The sequence below is a fragment of the Nematostella vectensis genome, chromosome 4, assembly GCF_932526225.1.
Source record: "Nematostella vectensis chromosome 4, jaNemVect1.1, whole genome shotgun sequence".
NCBI lineage: Eukaryota > Metazoa > Cnidaria > Anthozoa > Actiniaria > Edwardsiidae > Nematostella > Nematostella vectensis.
The window spans coordinates 16927685-16943266 of NC_064037.1; the positions used below are offsets into that span (position 1 = coordinate 16927685).

Genomic DNA, 15582 nt, shown 5'->3' on the forward strand with positions numbered 1-15582 from the left:
GACAGAGTATTTTGCGCATGACGCCCCAGATACTTTTGCAGTCCCACATGCAATGGAGTCTTGTTTGGGGATATAGATTGCACCATGCGAACCATTGAAGGGCACTCTGGTTTTCCTTCATATCGAGTAAATCTTTCGCCTTTTACTAAAGATTTCCGTGGAGGAGAGCACTGAAATGAGTATATCACTCAATTTTTGATTTGCCCTGCATTTTTGCGGGGCTTACACACTAAATGAAAAATTGCGGCCCAAATGGTTCAACTGAATTTTGCTTTAATTTAAGGTTATATTTTTAGTGCTGATTGCAAACCACCAACTCATGTTAAGTACCGACAGAGTATTTTGCGCATGACGCCCCAGATACTTTTGCAGTCCCACATGCAATGGAGTCTTGTTTGGGGATATAGATTGCACCATGCGAACCATTGAAGGGCACTCTGGTTTTCCTTCATATCGAGTAAATCTTTCGCCTTTTACTAAAGATTTCCGTGGAGGAGAGCACTGAAATGAGTATATCACTCAATTTTTGATTTGCCCTGCATTTTTGCGGGGCTTACACACTAAATAAAAACTTGCGGCCCAAATGGTTCAACTGAATTTTGCTTTAATTTAAGGTTATATTTGTTAGTGCTGATTGCAAACCACCAACTCATGTTAAGTACCGACAGAGTACTTTGCGCATGACGCCCCAGATACTTTTGCAGTCCCACATGCAATGGAGTCTTGTTTGGGGATATAGATTGCACCATGCGAACCATTGAAGGGCACTCTGGTTTTCCTTCATATCGAGTAAATCTTTCGCCTTTTACTAAAGATTTCCGTGGAGGAGAGCACTGAAATGAGTATATCACTCAATTTTTGATTTGCCCTGCATTTTTGCGGGGCTTACACACTAAATGAAAAATTGCGGCCCAAATGGTTCAACTGAATTTTGCTTTAATTTAAGGTTATATTTGTTAGTGCTGATTGCAAACCACCAACTCATGTTAAGTACCGACAGAGTATTTTGCGCATGACGCCCCAGATACTTTTGCAGTCCCACATGCAATGGAGTCTTGTTTGGGGATATAGATTGCACCATGCGAACCATTGAAGGGCACTCTGGTTTTCCTTCATATCGAGTAAATCTTTCGCCTTTTACTAAAGATTTCCGTGGAGGAGAGCACTGAAATGAGTATATCACTCAATTTTTGATTTGCCCTGCATTTTTGCGGGGCTTACACACTAAATGAAAAATTGCGGCCCAAATGGTTCAACTGAATTTTGCTTTAATTTAAGGTTATATTTTTAGTGCTGATTGCAAACCAACAACTCATGTTAAGTACCGACAGAGTATTTTGCGCATGACGCCCCAGATACTTTTGCAGTCCCACATGCAATGGAGTCTTGTTTGGGGATATAGATTGCACCATGCGAACCATTGAAGGGCACTCTGGTTTTCCTTCATATCTAGTAAATTTTTCGCCTTTTACTAAAGATTTCCGTGGAGGAGAGCACTGAAATGAGTATATCACTCAATTTTTGATTTGCCCTGCATTTTTGCGGGGCTTACACACTAAATGAAAAATTGCGGCCCAAATGGTTCAACTGAATTTTGCTTTAATTTAAGGTTATATTTGTTAGTGCTGATTGCAAACCACCAACTCATGTTAAGTACCGACAGAGTATTTTGCGCATGACGCCCCAGATACTTTTGCAGTCCCACATGCAATGGAGTCTTGTTTGGGGATATAGATTGCACCATGCGAACCATTGAAGGGCACTCTGGTTTTCCTTCATATCGAGTAAATCTTTCGCCTTTTACTAAAGATTTCCGTGGAGGAGAGCACTGAAATGAGTATATCACTCAATTTTTGATTTGCCCTGCATTTTTGCGGGGCTTACACACTAAATGAAAAATTGCGGCCTAAATGGTTCAACTGAATTTTGCTTTAATTTAAGGTTATATTTGTTAGTGCTGATTGCAAACCACCAACTCATGTTAAGTACCGACAGAGTATTTTGCGCATGACGCCCCAGATACTTTTGCAGTCCCACATGCAATGGAGTCTTGTTTGGGGATATAGATTGCACCATGCGAACCATTGAAGGGCACTCTGGTTTTCCTTCATATCGAGTAAATCTTTCGCCTTTTACTAAAGATTTCCGTGGAGGAGAGCACTGAAATGAGTATATCACTCAATTTTTGATTTGCCCTGCATTTTTGCGGGGCTTACACACTAAATGAAAAATTGCGGCCCAAATGGTTCAACTGAATTTTGCTTTAATTTAAGGTTATATTTGTTAATGCTGATTGCAAACCACCAACTCATGTTAAGTACCGACAGAGTATTTTGCGCATGACGCCCCAGATACTTTTGCAGTCCCACATGCAATGGAGTCTTGTTTGGGGATATAGATTGCACCATGCGAACCATTGAAGGGCACTCTGGTTTTCCTTCATATCGAGTAAATCTTTCGCCTTTTACTAAAGATTTCCGTGGAGGAGAGCACTGAAATGAGTATATCACTCAATTTTTGATTTGCCCTGCATTTTTGCGGGGCTTACACACTAAATGAAAAATTGCGGCCCAAATGGTTCAACTGAATTTTGCTTTAATTTAAGGTTATATTTGTTAGTGCTGATTGCAAACCACAAACTCATGTTAAGTACCGACAGAGTATTTTGCGCATGACGCCCCAGATACTTTTGCAGTCCCACATGCAATGGAGTCTTGTTTGGGGATATAGATTGCACCATGCGAACCATTGAAGGGCACTCTGGGTTTCCTTCATATCGAGTAAATCTTTCGCCTTTTACTAAAGATTTCCGTGGAGGAGAGCACTGAAATGAGTATATCACTCAATTTTTGATTTGCCCTGCATTTTTGCGGGGCTTACACACTAAATGAAAAATTGCGGCCCAAATGGTTCAACTGAATTTTGCTTTAATTTAAGGTTATATTTGTTAGTGCTGATTGCAAACCACCAACTCATGTTAAGTACCGACAGAGTATTTTGCGCATGACGCCCCAGATACTTTTGCAGTCCCACATGCAATGGAGTCTTGTTTGGGGATATAGATTGCACCATGCGAACCATTGAAGGGCACTCTGGTTTTCCTTCATATCGAGTAAATCTTTCGCCTTTTACTAAAGATTTCCGTGGAGGAGAGCACTGAAATGAGTATATCACTCAATTTTTGATTTGCCCTGCATTTTTGCGGGGCTTACACACTAAATGAAAAATTGCGGCCCAAATGGTTCAACTGAATTTTGCTTTAATTTAAGGTTATATTTGTTAATGCTGATTGCAAACCACCAACTCATGTTAAGTACCGACAGAGTATTTTGCGCATGACGCCCCAGATACTTTTGCAGTCCCACATGCAATGGAGTCTTGTTTGGGGATATAGATTGCACCATGCGAACCATTGAAGGGCACTCTGGTTTTCCTTCATATCGAGTAAATCTTTCGCCTTTTACTAAAGATTTCCGTGGAGTAGAGCACTGAAATGAGTATATCACTCAATTTTTGATTCGCCCTGCATTTTTGCGGGGCTTACACACTAAATGAAAAATTGCGGCCCAAATGGTTCAACTGAATTTTGCTTTAATTTAAGGTTATATTTGTTAGTGCTGATTGCAAACCACCAACTCATGTTAAGTACCGACAGAGTATTTTGCGCATGACGCCCCAGATACTTTTGCAGTCCCACATGCAATGGAGTCTTGTTTGGGGATATAGATTGCACCATGCGAACCATTGAAGGGCACTCTGGTTTTCCTTCATATCGAGTAAATCTTTCGCCTTTTACTAAAGATTTCCGTGGAGGAGAGCACTGAAATGAGTATATCACTCAATTTTTGATTTGCCCTGCATTTTTGCGGGGCTTACACACTAAATGAAAAATTGCGGCCCAAATGGTTCAACTGAATTTTGCTTTAATTTAAGGTTATATTTGTTAGTGCTGATTGCAAACCACCAACTCATGTTAAGTACCGACAGAGTATTTTGCGCATGACGCCCCAGATACTTTTGCAGTCCCACATGCAATGGAGTCTTGTTTGGGGATATAGATTGCACCATGCGAACCATTGAAGGGCACTCTGGTTTTCCTTCATATCGAGTAAATCTTTCGCCTTTTACTAAAGATTTCCGTGGAGGAGAGCACTGAAATGAGTATATCACTCAATTTTTGATTTGCCCTGCATTTTTGCGGGGCTTACACACTAAATGAAAAATTGCGGCCCAAATGGTTCAACTGAATTTTGCTTTAATTTAAGGTTATATTTGTTAGTGCTGATTGCAAACCACCAACTCATGTTAAGTACCGACAGAGTATTTTGCGCATGACGCCCCAGATACTTTTGCAGTCCCACATGCAATGGAGTCTTGTTTGGGGATATAGATTGCACCATGCGAACCATTGAAGGGCACTCTGGTTTTCCTTCATATCGAGTAAATCTTTCGCCTTTTACTAAAGATTTCCGTGGAGGAGAGCACTGAAATGAGTATATCACTCAATTTTTGATTTGCCCTGCATTTTTGCGGGGCTTACACACTAAATGAAAAATTGCGGCCCAAATGGTTCAACTGAATTTTGCTTTAATTTAAGGTTATATTTGTTAGTGCTGATTGCAAACCACCAACTCATGTTAAGTACCGACAGAGTATTTTGCGCATGACGCCCCAGATACTTTTGCAGTCCCACATGCAATGGAGTCTTGTTTGGGGATATAGATTGCACCATGCGAACCATTGAAGGGCACTCTGGTTTTCCTTCATATCGAGTAAATCTTTCGCATTTTACTAAAGATTTCCGTGGAGTAGAGCACTGAAATGAGTATATCACTCAATTTTTGATTCGCCCTGCATTTTTGCGGGGCTTACACACTAAATGAAAAATTGCGGCCCAAATGGTTCAACTGAATTTTGCTTTAATTTAAGGTTATATTTGTTAGTGCTGATTGCAAACCACCAACTCATGTTAAGTACCGACAGAGTATTTTGCGCATGACGCCCCAGATACTTTTGCAGTCCCACATGCAATGGAGTCTTGTTTGGGGATATAGATTGCACCATGCGAACCATTGAAGGGCACTCTGGTTTTCCTTCATATCGAGTAAATCTTTCGCCTTTTACTAAAGATTTCCGTGGAGGAGAGCACTGAAATGAGTATATCACTCAATTTTTGATTTGCCCTGCATTTTTGCGGGGCTTACACACTAAATGAAAAATTGCGGCCCAAATGGTTCAACTGAATTTTGCTTTAATTTAAGGTTATATTTGTTAGTGCTGATTGCAAACCACCAACTCATGTTAAGTACCGACAGAGTATTTTGCGCATGACGCCCCAGATACTTTTGCAGTCCCACATGCAATGGAGTCTTGTTTGGGGATATAGATTGCACCATGCGAACCATTGAAGGGCACTCTGGTTTTCCTTCATATCGAGTAAATCTTTCGCCTTTTACTAAAGATTTCCGTGGAGGAGAGCACTGAAATGAGTATATCACTCAATTTTTGATTTGCCCTGCATTTTTGCGGGGCTTACACACTAAATGAAAAATTGCGGCCCAAATGGTTCAACTGAATTTTGCTTTAATTTAAGGTTATATTTGTTAGTGCTGATTGCAAACCACCAACTCATGTTAAGTACCGACAGAGTATTTTGCGCATGACGCCCCAGATACTTTTGCAGTCCCACATGCAATGGAGTCTTGTTTGGGGATATAGATTGCACCATGCGAACCATTGAAGGGCACTCTGGTTTTCCTTCATATCGAGTAAATCTTTCGCCTTTTACTAAAGATTTCCGTGGAGGAGAGCACTGAAATGAGTATATCACTCAATTTTTGATTTGCCCTGCATTTTTGCGGGGCTTACACACTAAATGAAAAATTGCGGCCCAAATGGTTCAACTGAATTTTGCTTTAATTTAAGGTTATATTTGTTAGTGCTGATTGCAAACCACCAACTCATGTTAAGTACCGACAGAGTATTTTGCGCATGACGCCCCAGATACTTTTGCAGTCCCACATGCAATGGAGTCTTGTTTGGGGATATAGATTGCACCATGCGAACCATTGAAGGGCACTCTGGTTTTCCTTCATATCGAGTAAATCTTTCGCCTTTTACTAAAGATTTCCGTGGAGGAGAGCACTGAAATGAGTATATCACTCAATTTTTGATTCGCCCTGCATTTTTGCGGGGCTTACACACTAAATGAAAAATTGCGGCCCAAATGGTTCAACTGAATTTTGCTTTAATTTAAGGTTATATTTGTTAGTGCTGATTGCAAACCACCAACTCATGTTAAGTACCGACAGAGTATTTTGCGCATGACGCCCCAGATACTTTTGCAGTCCCACATGCAATGGAGTCTTGTTTGGGGATATAGATTGCACCATGCGAACCATTGAAGGGCACTCTGGTTTTCCTTCATATCGAGTAAATCTTTCGCCTTTTACTAAAGATTTCCGTGGAGGAGAGCACTGAAATGAGTATATCACTCAATTTTTGATTTGCCCTGCATTTTTGCGGGGCTTACACACTAAATGAAAAATTGCGGCCCAAATGGTTCAACTGAATTTTGCTTTAATTTAAGGTTATATTTGTTAGTGCTGATTGCAAACCACCAACTCATGTTAAGTACCGACAGAGTATTTTGCGCATGACGCCCCAGATACTTTTGCAGTCCCACATGCAATGGAGTCTTGTTTGGGGATATAGATTGCACCATGCGAACCATTGAAGGGCACTCTGGTTTTCCTTCATATCGAGTAAATCTTTCGCCTTTTACTAAAGATTTCCGTGGAGGAGAGCACTGAAATGAGTATATCACTCAATTTTTGATTTGCCCTGCATTTTTGCGGGGCTTACACACTAAATGAAAAATTGCGGCCCAAATGGTTCAACTGAATTTTGCTTTAATTTAAGGTTATATTTGTTAGTGCTGATTGCAAACCACCAACTCATGTTAAGTACCGACAGAGTATTTTGCGCATGACGCCCCAGATACTTTTGCAGTCCCACATGCAATGGAGTCTTGTTTGGGGATATAGATTGCACCATGCGAACCATTGAAGGGCACTCTGGTTTTCCTTCATATCGAGTAAATCTTTCGCCTTTTACTAAAGATTTCCGTGGAGTAGAGCACTGAAATGAGTATATCACTCAATTTTTGATTCGCCCTGCATTTTTGCGGGGCTTACACACTAAATGAAAAATTGCGGCCCAAATGGTTCAACTGAATTTTGCTTTAATTTAAGGTTATATTTGTTAGTGCTGATTGCAAACCACCAACTCATGTTAAGTACCGACAGAGTATTTTGCGCATGACGCCCCAGATACTTTTGCAGTCCCACATGCAATGGAGTCTTGTTTGGGGATATAGATTGCACCATGCGAACCATTGAAGGGCACTCTGGTTTTCCTTCATATCGAGTAAATCTTTCGCCTTTTACTAAAGATTTCCGTGGAGGAGAGCACTGAAATGAGTATATCACTCAATTTTTGATTTGCCCTGCATTTTTGCGGGGCTTACACACTAAATGAAAAATTGCGGCCCAAATGGTTCAACTGAATTTTGCTTTAATTTAAGGTTATATTTGTTAGTGCTGATTGCAAACCACCAACTCATGTTAAGTACCGACAGAGTATTTTGCGCATGACGCCCCAGATACTTTTGCAGTCCCACATGCAATGGAGTCTTGTTTGGGGATATAGATTGCACCATGCGAACCATTGAAGGGCACTCTGGTTTTCCTTCATATCGAGTAAATCTTTCGCCTTTTACTAAAGATTTCCGTGGAGGAGAGCACTGAAATGAGTATATCACTCAATTTTTGATTTGCCCTGCATTTTTGCGGGGCTTACACACTAAATGAAAAATTGCGGCCCAAATGGTTCAACTGAATTTTGCTTTAATTTAAGGTTATATTTGTTAGTGCTGATTGCAAACCACCAACTCATGTTAAGTACCGACAGAGTATTTTGCGCATGACGCCCCAGATACTTTTGCAGTCCCACATGCAATGGAGTCTTGTTTGGGGATATAGATTGCACCATGCGAACCATTGAAGGGCACTCTGGTTTTCCTTCATATCGAGTAAATCTTTCGCCTTTTACTAAAGATTTCCGTGGAGGAGAGCACTGAAATGAGTATATCACTCAATTTTTGATTTGCCCTGCATTTTTGCGGGGCTTACACACTAAATGAAAAATTGCGGCCCAAATGGTTCAACTGAATTTTGCTTTAATTTAAGGTTATATTTGTTAGTGCTGATTGCAAACCACCAACTCATGTTAAGTACCGACAGAGTATTTTGCGCATGACGCCCCAGATACTTTTGCAGTCCCACATGCAATGGAGTCTTGTTTGGGGATATAGATTGCACCATGCGAACCATTGAAGGGCACTCTGGTTTTCCTTCATATCGAGTAAATCTTTCGCCTTTTACTAAAGATTTCCGTGGAGGAGAGCACTGAAATGAGTATATCACTCAATTTTTGATTTGCCCTGCATTTTTGCGGGGCTTACACACTAAATGAAAACTTGCGGCCCAAATGGTTCAACTGAATTTTGCTTTAATTTAAGGTTATATTTGTTAGTGCTGATTGCAAACCACCAACTCATGTTAAGTACCGACAGAGTATTTTGCGCATGACGCCCCAGATACTTTTGCAGTCCCACATGCAATGGAGTCTTGTTTGGGGATATAGATTGCACCATGCGAACCATTAAAGGGCACTCTGGTTTTCCTTCATATCGAGTAAATCTTTCGCCTTTTACTAAAGATTTCCGTGGAGGAGAGCACTGAAATGAGTATATCACTCAATTTTTGATTTGCCCTGCATTTTTGGGGGGCTTACACACTAAATGAAAAATTGCGTCCCAAATGGTTCAACTGAATTTTGCTTTAATTTAAGGTTATATTTGTTAGTGCTGATTGCAAACCACCAACTCATGTTAAGTACCGACAGAGTATTTTGCTCATGACGCCCCAGATACTTTTGCAGTCCCACATGCAATGGAGTCTTGTTTGGGGATATAGATTGCACCATGCGAACCATTGAAGGGCACTCTGGTTTTCCTTCATATCTAGTAAATCTTTCGCCTTTTACTAACGATTTCCGTGGAGTAGAGCACTGAAATGAGTATATCACTCAATTTTTGATTTGCCCTGCATTTTTGCGGGGCTTACACACTAAATGAAAAATTGCGGCCCAAATGGTTCAACTGAATTTTGCTTTAATTTAAGGTTATATTTGTTAGTGCTGATTGCAAACCACCAACTCATGTTAAGTACCGACAGAGTATTTTGCGCATGACGCCCCAGATACTTTTGCAGTCCCACATGCAATGGAGTCTTGTTTGGGGATATAGATTGCACCATGCGAACCATTGAAGGGCACTCTGGTTTTCCTTCATATCGAGTAAATCTTTCGCCTTTTACTAAAGATTTCCGTGGAGGAGAGCACTGAAATGAGTATATCACTCAATTTTTGATTTGCCCTGCATTTTTGCGGGGCTTACACACTAAATGAAAAATTGCGGCCCAAATGGTTCAACTGAATTTTGCTTTAATTTAAGGTTATATTTTTAGTGCTGATTGCAAACCACCAACTCATGTTAAGTACCGACAGAGTATTTTGCGCATGACGCCCCAGATACTTTTGCAGTCCCACATGCAATGGAGTCTTGTTTGGGGATATAGATTGCACCATGCGAAGCATTGAAGGGCACTCTGGTTTTCCTTCATATCGAGTAAATCTTTCGCCTTTTACTAAAGATTTCCGTGGAGGAGAGCACTGAAATGAGTATATCACTCAATTTTTGATTTGCCCTGCATTTTTGCGGGGCTTACACACTAAATGAAAACTTGCGGCCCAAATGGTTCAACTGAATTTTGCTTTAATTTAAGGTTATATTTGTTAGTGCTGATTGCAAACCACCAACTCATGTTAAGTACCGACAGAGTATTTTGCGCATGATGCCCCAGATACTTTTGCAGTCCCACATGCAATGGAGTCTTGTTTGGGGATATAGATTGCACCATGCGAACCATTAAAGGGCACTCTGGTTTTCCTTCATATCTAGTAAATCTTTCGCCTTTTACTAAAGATTTCCGTGGAGTAGAGCACTGAAATGAGTATATCACTCAATTTTTGATTTGCCCTGCATTTTTGCGGGGCTTACACACTAAATGAAAAATTGCGGCCCAAATGGTTCAACTGAATTTTGCTTTAATTTAAGGTTATATTTGTTAGTGCTGATTGCAAACCACCAACTCATGTTAAGTACCGACAGAGTATTTTGCGCATGACGCCCCAGATACTTTTGCAGTCCCACATGCAATGGAGTCTTGTTTGGGGATATAGATTGCACCATGCGAACCATTGAAGGGCACTCTGGTTTTCCTTCATATCGAGTAAATCTTTCGCCTTTTACTAAAGATTTCCGTGGAGGAGAGCACTGAAATGAGTATATCACTCAATTTTTGATTTGCCCTGCATTTTTGCGGGGCTTACACACTAAATGAAAAATTGCGGCCCAAATGGTTCAACTGAATTTTGCTTTAATTTAAGGTTATATTTGTTAGTGCTGATTGCAAACCACCAACTCATGTTAAGTACCGACAGAGTATTTTGCGCATGACGCCCCAGATACTTTTGCAGTCCCACATGCAATGGAGTCTTGTTTGGGGATATAGATTGCACCATGCGAACCATTGAAGGGCACTCTGGTTTTCCTTCATATCGAGTAAATCTTTCGCCTTTTACTAAAGATTTCCGTGGAGGAGAGCACTGAAATGAGTATATCACTCAATTTTTGATTTGCCCTGCATTTTTGCGGGGCTTACACACTAAATGAAAAATTGCGGCCCAAATGGTTCAACTGAATTTTGCTTTAATTTAAGGTTATATTTGTTAGTGCTGATTGCAAACCACCAACTCATGTTAAGTACCGACAGAGTATTTTGCGCATGACGCCCCAGATACTTTTGCAGTCCCACATGCAATGGAGTCTTGTTTGGGGATATAGATTGCACCATGCGAACCATTGAAGGGCACTCTGGTTTTCCTTCATATCGAGTAAATCTTTCGCCTTTTACTAAAGATTTCCGTGGAGGAGAGCACTGAAATGAGTATATCACTCAATTTTTGATTTGCCCTGCATTTTTGCGGGGCTTACACACTAAATGAAAAATTGCGGCCCAAATGGTTCAACTGAATTTTGCTTTAATTTAAGGTTATATTTGTTAGTGCTGATTGCAAACCACCAACTCATGTTAAGTACCGACAGAGTATTTTGCGCATGACGCCCCAGATACTTTTGCAGTCCCACATGCAATGGAGTCTTGATTGGGGATATAGATTGCACCATGCGAACCATTAAAGGGCACTCTGGTTTTTCTTCATATCGAGTAAATCTTTCGCCTTTTACTAAAGATTTCCGTGGAGGAGAGCACTGAAATGAGTATATCACTCAATTTTTGATTTGCCCTGCATTTTTGCGGGGCTTACACACTAAATGAAAAATTGCGGCCCAAATGGTTCAACTGAATTTTGCTTTTATTTAAGGTTATATTTGTTAGTGCTGATTGCAAACCACCAACTCATGTTAAGTACCGACAGAGTATTTTGCGCATGACGCCCCAGATACTTTTGCAGTCCCACATGCAATGGAGTCTTGTTTGGGGATATAGATTGCACCATGCGAACCATTGAAGGGCACTCTGGTTTTCCTTCATATCGAGTAAATCTTTCGCCTTTTTCTAAAGATTTCCGTGGAGGAGAGCACTGAAATGAGTATATCACTCAATTTTTGATTTGCCCTGCATTTTTGCGGGGCTTACACACTAAATGAAAAATTGCGGCCCAAATGGTTCAACTGAATTTTGCTTTAATTTAAGGTTATATTTGTTAGTGCTGATTGCAAACCACCAACTCATGTTAAGTACCGACAGAGTATTTTGCGCATGACGCCCCAGATACTTTTGCAGTCCCACATGCAATGGAGTCTTGTTTGGGGATATAGATTGCACCATGCGAACCATTGAAGGGCACTCTGGTTTTCCTTCATATCGAGTAAATCTTTCGCCTTTTACTAAAGATTTCCGTGGAGGAGAGCACTGAAATGAGTATATCACTCAATTTTTGATTTGCCCTGCATTTTTGCGGGGCTTACACACTAAATGAAAAATTGCGGCCCAAATGGTTCAACTGAATTTTGCTTTAATTTAAGGTTATATTTGTTAGTGCTGATTGCAAACCACCAACTCATGTTAAGTACCGACAGAGTATTTTGCGCATGACGCCCCAGATACTTTTGCAGTCCCACATGCAATGGAGTCTTGTTTGGGGATATAGATTGCACCATGCGAACCATTGAAGGGCACTCTGGTTTTCCTTCATATCGAGTAAATCTTTCGCCTTTTACTAAAGATTTCCGTGGAGGAGAGCACTGAAATGAGTATATCACTCAATTTTTGATTTGCCCTGCATTTTTGCGGGGCTTACACACTAAATGAAAAATTGCGGCCCAAATGGTTCAACTGAATTTTGCTTTAATTTAAGGTTATATTTGTTAGTGCTGATTGCAAACCACCAACTCATGTTAAGTACCGACAGAGTATTTTGCGCATGACGCCCCAGATACTTTTGCAGTCCCACATGCAATGGAGTCTTGTTTGGGGATATAGATTGCACCATGCGAACCATTGAAGGGCACTCTGGTTTTCCTTCATATCGAGTAAATCTTTCGCCTTTTACTAAAGATTTCCGTGGAGGAGAGCACTGAAATGAGTATATCACTCAATTTTTGATTTGCCCTGCATTTTTGCGGGGCTTACACACTAAATGAAAAATTGCGGCCCAAATGGTTCAACTGAATTTTGCTTTAATTTAAGGTTATATTTGTTAGTGCTGATTGCAAACCACCAACTCATGTTAAGTACCGACAGAGTATTTTGCGCATGACGCCCCAGATACTTTTGCAGTCCCACATGCAATGGAGTCTTGATTGGGGATATAGATTGCACCATGCGAACCATTAAAGGGCACTCTGGTTTTTCTTCATATCGAGTAAATCTTTCGCATTTTACTAAAGATTTCCGTGGAGGAGAGCACTGAAATGAGTATATCACTCAATTTTTGATTTGCCCTGCATTTTTGCGGGGCTTACACACTAAATGAAAAATTGCGGCCCAAATGGTTCAACTGAATTTTGCTTTTATTTAAGGTTATATTTGTTAGTGCTGATTGCAAACCACCAACTCATGTTAAGTACCGACAGAGTATTTTGCGCATGACGCCCCAGATACTTTTGCAGTCCCACATGCAATGGAGTCTTGTTTGGGGATATAGATTGCACCATGCGAACCATTGAAGGGCACTCTGGTTTTCCTTCATATCTAGTAAATCTTTCGCCTTTTACTAACGATTTCCGTGGAGTAGAGCACTGAAATGAGTATATCACTCAATTTTTGATTTGCCCTGCATTTTTGCGGGGCTTACACACTAAATGAAAAATTGCGGCCCAAATGGTTCAACTGAATTTTGCTTTAATTTAAGGTTATATTTGTTAGTGCTGATTGCAAACCACCAACTCATGTTAAGTACCGACAGAGTATTTTGCGCATGACGCCCCAGATACTTTTGCAGTCCCACATGCAATGGAGTCTTGTTTGGGGATATAGATTGCACCATGCGAACCATTGAAGGGCACTCTGGTTTTCCTTCATATCGAGTAAATCTTTCGCCTTTTACTAAAGATTTCCGTGGAGGAGAGCACTGAAATGAGTATATCACTCAATTTTTGATTTGCCCTGCATTTTTGCGGGGCTTACACACTAAATGAAAAATTGCGGCCCAAATGGTTCAACTGAATTTTGCTTTAATTTAAGGTTATATTTTTAGTGCTGATTGCAAACCACCAACTCATGTTAAGTACCGACAGAGTATTTTGCGCATGACGCCCCAGATACTTTTGCAGTCCCACATGCAATGGAGTCTTGTTTGGGGATATAGATTGCACCATGCGAAGCATTGAAGGGCACTCTGGTTTTCCTTCATATCGAGTAAATCTTTCGCCTTTTACTAAAGATTTCCGTGGAGGAGAGCACTGAAATGAGTATATCACTCAATTTTTGATTTGCCCTGCATTTTTGCGGGGCTTACACACTAAATGAAAACTTGCGGCCCAAATGGTTCAACTGAATTTTGCTTTAATTTAAGGTTATATTTGTTAGTGCTGATTGCAAACCACCAACTCATGTTAAGTACCGACAGAGTATTTTGCGCATGATGCCCCAGATACTTTTGCAGTCCCACATGCAATGGAGTCTTGTTTGGGGATATAGATTGCACCATGCGAACCATTGAAGGGCACTCTGGTTTTCCTTCATATCTAGTAAATCTTTCGCCTTTTACTAAAGATTTCCGTGGAGTAGAGCACTGAAATGAGTATATCACTCAATTTTTGATTTGCCCTGCATTTTTGCGGGGCTTACACACTAAATGAAAAATTGCGGCCCAAATGGTTCAACTGAATTTTGCTTTAATTTAAGGTTATATTTGTTAGTGCTGATTGCAAACCACCAACTCATGTTAAGTACCGACAGAGTATTTTGCGCATGACGCCCCAGATACTTTTGCAGTCCCACATGCAATGGAGTCTTGTTTGGGGATATAGATTGCACCATGCGAACCATTGAAGGGCACTCTGGTTTTCCTTCATATCGAGTAAATCTTTCGCCTTTTACTAAAGATTTCCGTGGAGGAGAGCACTGAAATGAGTATATCACTCAATTTTTGATTTGCCCTGCATTTTTGCGGGGCTTACACACTAAATGAAAAATTGCGGCCCAAATGGTTCAACTGAATTTTGCTTTAATTTAAGGTTATATTTTTAGTGCTGATTGCAAACCACCAACTCATGTTAAGTACCGACAGAGTATTTTGCGCATGACGCCCCAGATACTTTTGCAGTCCCACATGCAATGGAGTCTTGTTTGGGGATATAGATTGCACCATGCGAACCATTGAAGGGCACTCTGGTTTTCCTTCATATCGAGTAAATCTTTCGCCTTTTACTAAAGATTTCCGTGGAGGAGAGCACTGAAATGAGTATATCACTCAATTTTTGATTTGCCCTGCATTTTTGCGGGGCTTACACACTAAATGAAAACTTGCGGCCCAAATGGTTCAACTGAATTTTGCTTTAATTTAAGGTTATATTTGTTAGTGCTGATTGCAAACCACCAACTCATGTTAAGTACCGACAGAGTATTTTGCGCATGACGCCCCAGATACTTTTGCAGTCCCACATGCAATGGAGTCTTGTTTGGGGATATAGATTGCACCATGCGAACCATTGAAGGGCACTCTGGTTTTCCTTTATATCGAGTAAATCTTTCGCCTTTTACTAAAGATTTCCGTGGAGGAGAGCACTGAAATGAGTATATCACTCAATTTTTGATTTGCCCTGCATTTTTGCGGGGCTTACACACTAAATGAAAAATTGCGGCCCAAATGGTTCAACTGAATTTTGCTTTAATTTAAGGTTATATTTGTTAGTGCTGATTGCAAACCACC

The 15582-nt window shown here is 40.5% G+C and overlaps 47 non-coding genes across 47 annotated transcripts; all 47 read left to right on the forward strand.

Annotated features, from left to right (window-relative positions):
- Positions 1–101: 101 nt before the first annotated feature.
- LOC125562297 lies at positions 102–223 on the forward strand. Its single transcript, XR_007308003.1, has one exon. It is a non-coding gene; the product is annotated as a U5 spliceosomal RNA (small nuclear RNA).
- Positions 224–432: 209 nt separating this feature from the next.
- On the forward strand, positions 433–554 carry LOC125562298. The gene has a single exon (XR_007308004.1). It is a non-coding gene; the product is annotated as a U5 spliceosomal RNA (small nuclear RNA).
- Positions 555–764: 210 nt separating this feature from the next.
- Positions 765–886, forward strand: LOC125561996. Its single transcript, XR_007307703.1, has one exon. It is a non-coding gene; the product is annotated as a U5 spliceosomal RNA (small nuclear RNA).
- Positions 887–1096: 210 nt separating this feature from the next.
- On the forward strand, positions 1097–1218 carry LOC125561997. The gene has a single exon (XR_007307704.1). It is a non-coding gene; the product is annotated as a U5 spliceosomal RNA (small nuclear RNA).
- A 209-nt stretch (positions 1219–1427) lies between these two features.
- On the forward strand, positions 1428–1549 carry LOC125562172. The gene has a single exon (XR_007307879.1). It is a non-coding gene; the product is annotated as a U5 spliceosomal RNA (small nuclear RNA).
- A 210-nt stretch (positions 1550–1759) lies between these two features.
- On the forward strand, positions 1760–1881 carry LOC125561998. Its single transcript, XR_007307705.1, has one exon. It is a non-coding gene; the product is annotated as a U5 spliceosomal RNA (small nuclear RNA).
- A 210-nt stretch (positions 1882–2091) lies between these two features.
- LOC125561999 lies at positions 2092–2213 on the forward strand. Its single transcript, XR_007307706.1, has one exon. It is a non-coding gene; the product is annotated as a U5 spliceosomal RNA (small nuclear RNA).
- A 210-nt stretch (positions 2214–2423) lies between these two features.
- LOC125562000 lies at positions 2424–2545 on the forward strand. Its single transcript, XR_007307707.1, has one exon. It is a non-coding gene; the product is annotated as a U5 spliceosomal RNA (small nuclear RNA).
- A 210-nt stretch (positions 2546–2755) lies between these two features.
- LOC125562138 lies at positions 2756–2877 on the forward strand. The gene has a single exon (XR_007307845.1). It is a non-coding gene; the product is annotated as a U5 spliceosomal RNA (small nuclear RNA).
- Positions 2878–3087: 210 nt separating this feature from the next.
- LOC125562002 lies at positions 3088–3209 on the forward strand. The gene has a single exon (XR_007307709.1). It is a non-coding gene; the product is annotated as a U5 spliceosomal RNA (small nuclear RNA).
- A 210-nt stretch (positions 3210–3419) lies between these two features.
- LOC125562146 lies at positions 3420–3541 on the forward strand. Its single transcript, XR_007307853.1, has one exon. It is a non-coding gene; the product is annotated as a U5 spliceosomal RNA (small nuclear RNA).
- Positions 3542–3751: 210 nt separating this feature from the next.
- LOC125562003 lies at positions 3752–3873 on the forward strand. The gene has a single exon (XR_007307710.1). It is a non-coding gene; the product is annotated as a U5 spliceosomal RNA (small nuclear RNA).
- Positions 3874–4083: 210 nt separating this feature from the next.
- Positions 4084–4205, forward strand: LOC125562004. The gene has a single exon (XR_007307711.1). It is a non-coding gene; the product is annotated as a U5 spliceosomal RNA (small nuclear RNA).
- Positions 4206–4415: 210 nt separating this feature from the next.
- LOC125562005 lies at positions 4416–4537 on the forward strand. Its single transcript, XR_007307712.1, has one exon. It is a non-coding gene; the product is annotated as a U5 spliceosomal RNA (small nuclear RNA).
- Positions 4538–4747: 210 nt separating this feature from the next.
- On the forward strand, positions 4748–4869 carry LOC125562197. The gene has a single exon (XR_007307904.1). It is a non-coding gene; the product is annotated as a U5 spliceosomal RNA (small nuclear RNA).
- A 210-nt stretch (positions 4870–5079) lies between these two features.
- Positions 5080–5201, forward strand: LOC125562006. The gene has a single exon (XR_007307713.1). It is a non-coding gene; the product is annotated as a U5 spliceosomal RNA (small nuclear RNA).
- Positions 5202–5411: 210 nt separating this feature from the next.
- LOC125562007 lies at positions 5412–5533 on the forward strand. The gene has a single exon (XR_007307714.1). It is a non-coding gene; the product is annotated as a U5 spliceosomal RNA (small nuclear RNA).
- Positions 5534–5743: 210 nt separating this feature from the next.
- LOC125562008 lies at positions 5744–5865 on the forward strand. The gene has a single exon (XR_007307715.1). It is a non-coding gene; the product is annotated as a U5 spliceosomal RNA (small nuclear RNA).
- Positions 5866–6075: 210 nt separating this feature from the next.
- Positions 6076–6197, forward strand: LOC125562107. The gene has a single exon (XR_007307814.1). It is a non-coding gene; the product is annotated as a U5 spliceosomal RNA (small nuclear RNA).
- A 210-nt stretch (positions 6198–6407) lies between these two features.
- LOC125562009 lies at positions 6408–6529 on the forward strand. The gene has a single exon (XR_007307716.1). It is a non-coding gene; the product is annotated as a U5 spliceosomal RNA (small nuclear RNA).
- A 210-nt stretch (positions 6530–6739) lies between these two features.
- Positions 6740–6861, forward strand: LOC125562010. Its single transcript, XR_007307717.1, has one exon. It is a non-coding gene; the product is annotated as a U5 spliceosomal RNA (small nuclear RNA).
- Positions 6862–7071: 210 nt separating this feature from the next.
- Positions 7072–7193, forward strand: LOC125562147. The gene has a single exon (XR_007307854.1). It is a non-coding gene; the product is annotated as a U5 spliceosomal RNA (small nuclear RNA).
- A 210-nt stretch (positions 7194–7403) lies between these two features.
- LOC125562011 lies at positions 7404–7525 on the forward strand. The gene has a single exon (XR_007307718.1). It is a non-coding gene; the product is annotated as a U5 spliceosomal RNA (small nuclear RNA).
- Positions 7526–7735: 210 nt separating this feature from the next.
- Positions 7736–7857, forward strand: LOC125562013. Its single transcript, XR_007307720.1, has one exon. It is a non-coding gene; the product is annotated as a U5 spliceosomal RNA (small nuclear RNA).
- A 210-nt stretch (positions 7858–8067) lies between these two features.
- Positions 8068–8189, forward strand: LOC125562014. The gene has a single exon (XR_007307721.1). It is a non-coding gene; the product is annotated as a U5 spliceosomal RNA (small nuclear RNA).
- Positions 8190–8399: 210 nt separating this feature from the next.
- On the forward strand, positions 8400–8521 carry LOC125562015. The gene has a single exon (XR_007307722.1). It is a non-coding gene; the product is annotated as a U5 spliceosomal RNA (small nuclear RNA).
- Positions 8522–8731: 210 nt separating this feature from the next.
- On the forward strand, positions 8732–8851 carry LOC125562108. The gene has a single exon (XR_007307815.1). It is a non-coding gene; the product is annotated as a U5 spliceosomal RNA (small nuclear RNA).
- A 212-nt stretch (positions 8852–9063) lies between these two features.
- On the forward strand, positions 9064–9185 carry LOC125562228. Its single transcript, XR_007307935.1, has one exon. It is a non-coding gene; the product is annotated as a U5 spliceosomal RNA (small nuclear RNA).
- A 210-nt stretch (positions 9186–9395) lies between these two features.
- LOC125562016 lies at positions 9396–9517 on the forward strand. The gene has a single exon (XR_007307723.1). It is a non-coding gene; the product is annotated as a U5 spliceosomal RNA (small nuclear RNA).
- Positions 9518–9726: 209 nt separating this feature from the next.
- Positions 9727–9848, forward strand: LOC125562017. The gene has a single exon (XR_007307724.1). It is a non-coding gene; the product is annotated as a U5 spliceosomal RNA (small nuclear RNA).
- A 210-nt stretch (positions 9849–10058) lies between these two features.
- On the forward strand, positions 10059–10180 carry LOC125562180. The gene has a single exon (XR_007307887.1). It is a non-coding gene; the product is annotated as a U5 spliceosomal RNA (small nuclear RNA).
- A 210-nt stretch (positions 10181–10390) lies between these two features.
- LOC125562018 lies at positions 10391–10512 on the forward strand. Its single transcript, XR_007307725.1, has one exon. It is a non-coding gene; the product is annotated as a U5 spliceosomal RNA (small nuclear RNA).
- Positions 10513–10722: 210 nt separating this feature from the next.
- Positions 10723–10844, forward strand: LOC125562019. Its single transcript, XR_007307726.1, has one exon. It is a non-coding gene; the product is annotated as a U5 spliceosomal RNA (small nuclear RNA).
- A 210-nt stretch (positions 10845–11054) lies between these two features.
- LOC125562020 lies at positions 11055–11176 on the forward strand. Its single transcript, XR_007307727.1, has one exon. It is a non-coding gene; the product is annotated as a U5 spliceosomal RNA (small nuclear RNA).
- Positions 11177–11386: 210 nt separating this feature from the next.
- LOC125562123 lies at positions 11387–11508 on the forward strand. The gene has a single exon (XR_007307830.1). It is a non-coding gene; the product is annotated as a U5 spliceosomal RNA (small nuclear RNA).
- A 210-nt stretch (positions 11509–11718) lies between these two features.
- Positions 11719–11840, forward strand: LOC125562155. The gene has a single exon (XR_007307862.1). It is a non-coding gene; the product is annotated as a U5 spliceosomal RNA (small nuclear RNA).
- Positions 11841–12050: 210 nt separating this feature from the next.
- Positions 12051–12172, forward strand: LOC125562021. Its single transcript, XR_007307728.1, has one exon. It is a non-coding gene; the product is annotated as a U5 spliceosomal RNA (small nuclear RNA).
- A 210-nt stretch (positions 12173–12382) lies between these two features.
- LOC125562022 lies at positions 12383–12504 on the forward strand. Its single transcript, XR_007307729.1, has one exon. It is a non-coding gene; the product is annotated as a U5 spliceosomal RNA (small nuclear RNA).
- A 210-nt stretch (positions 12505–12714) lies between these two features.
- LOC125562024 lies at positions 12715–12836 on the forward strand. The gene has a single exon (XR_007307731.1). It is a non-coding gene; the product is annotated as a U5 spliceosomal RNA (small nuclear RNA).
- Positions 12837–13046: 210 nt separating this feature from the next.
- Positions 13047–13168, forward strand: LOC125562174. The gene has a single exon (XR_007307881.1). It is a non-coding gene; the product is annotated as a U5 spliceosomal RNA (small nuclear RNA).
- A 210-nt stretch (positions 13169–13378) lies between these two features.
- LOC125562229 lies at positions 13379–13500 on the forward strand. The gene has a single exon (XR_007307936.1). It is a non-coding gene; the product is annotated as a U5 spliceosomal RNA (small nuclear RNA).
- Positions 13501–13710: 210 nt separating this feature from the next.
- Positions 13711–13832, forward strand: LOC125562025. Its single transcript, XR_007307732.1, has one exon. It is a non-coding gene; the product is annotated as a U5 spliceosomal RNA (small nuclear RNA).
- Positions 13833–14041: 209 nt separating this feature from the next.
- On the forward strand, positions 14042–14163 carry LOC125562026. Its single transcript, XR_007307733.1, has one exon. It is a non-coding gene; the product is annotated as a U5 spliceosomal RNA (small nuclear RNA).
- A 210-nt stretch (positions 14164–14373) lies between these two features.
- Positions 14374–14495, forward strand: LOC125562182. Its single transcript, XR_007307889.1, has one exon. It is a non-coding gene; the product is annotated as a U5 spliceosomal RNA (small nuclear RNA).
- Positions 14496–14705: 210 nt separating this feature from the next.
- LOC125562027 lies at positions 14706–14827 on the forward strand. The gene has a single exon (XR_007307734.1). It is a non-coding gene; the product is annotated as a U5 spliceosomal RNA (small nuclear RNA).
- Positions 14828–15036: 209 nt separating this feature from the next.
- LOC125562028 lies at positions 15037–15158 on the forward strand. The gene has a single exon (XR_007307735.1). It is a non-coding gene; the product is annotated as a U5 spliceosomal RNA (small nuclear RNA).
- A 210-nt stretch (positions 15159–15368) lies between these two features.
- On the forward strand, positions 15369–15490 carry LOC125562127. Its single transcript, XR_007307834.1, has one exon. It is a non-coding gene; the product is annotated as a U5 spliceosomal RNA (small nuclear RNA).
- The last annotated feature ends 92 nt before the right edge of the window (positions 15491–15582 follow it).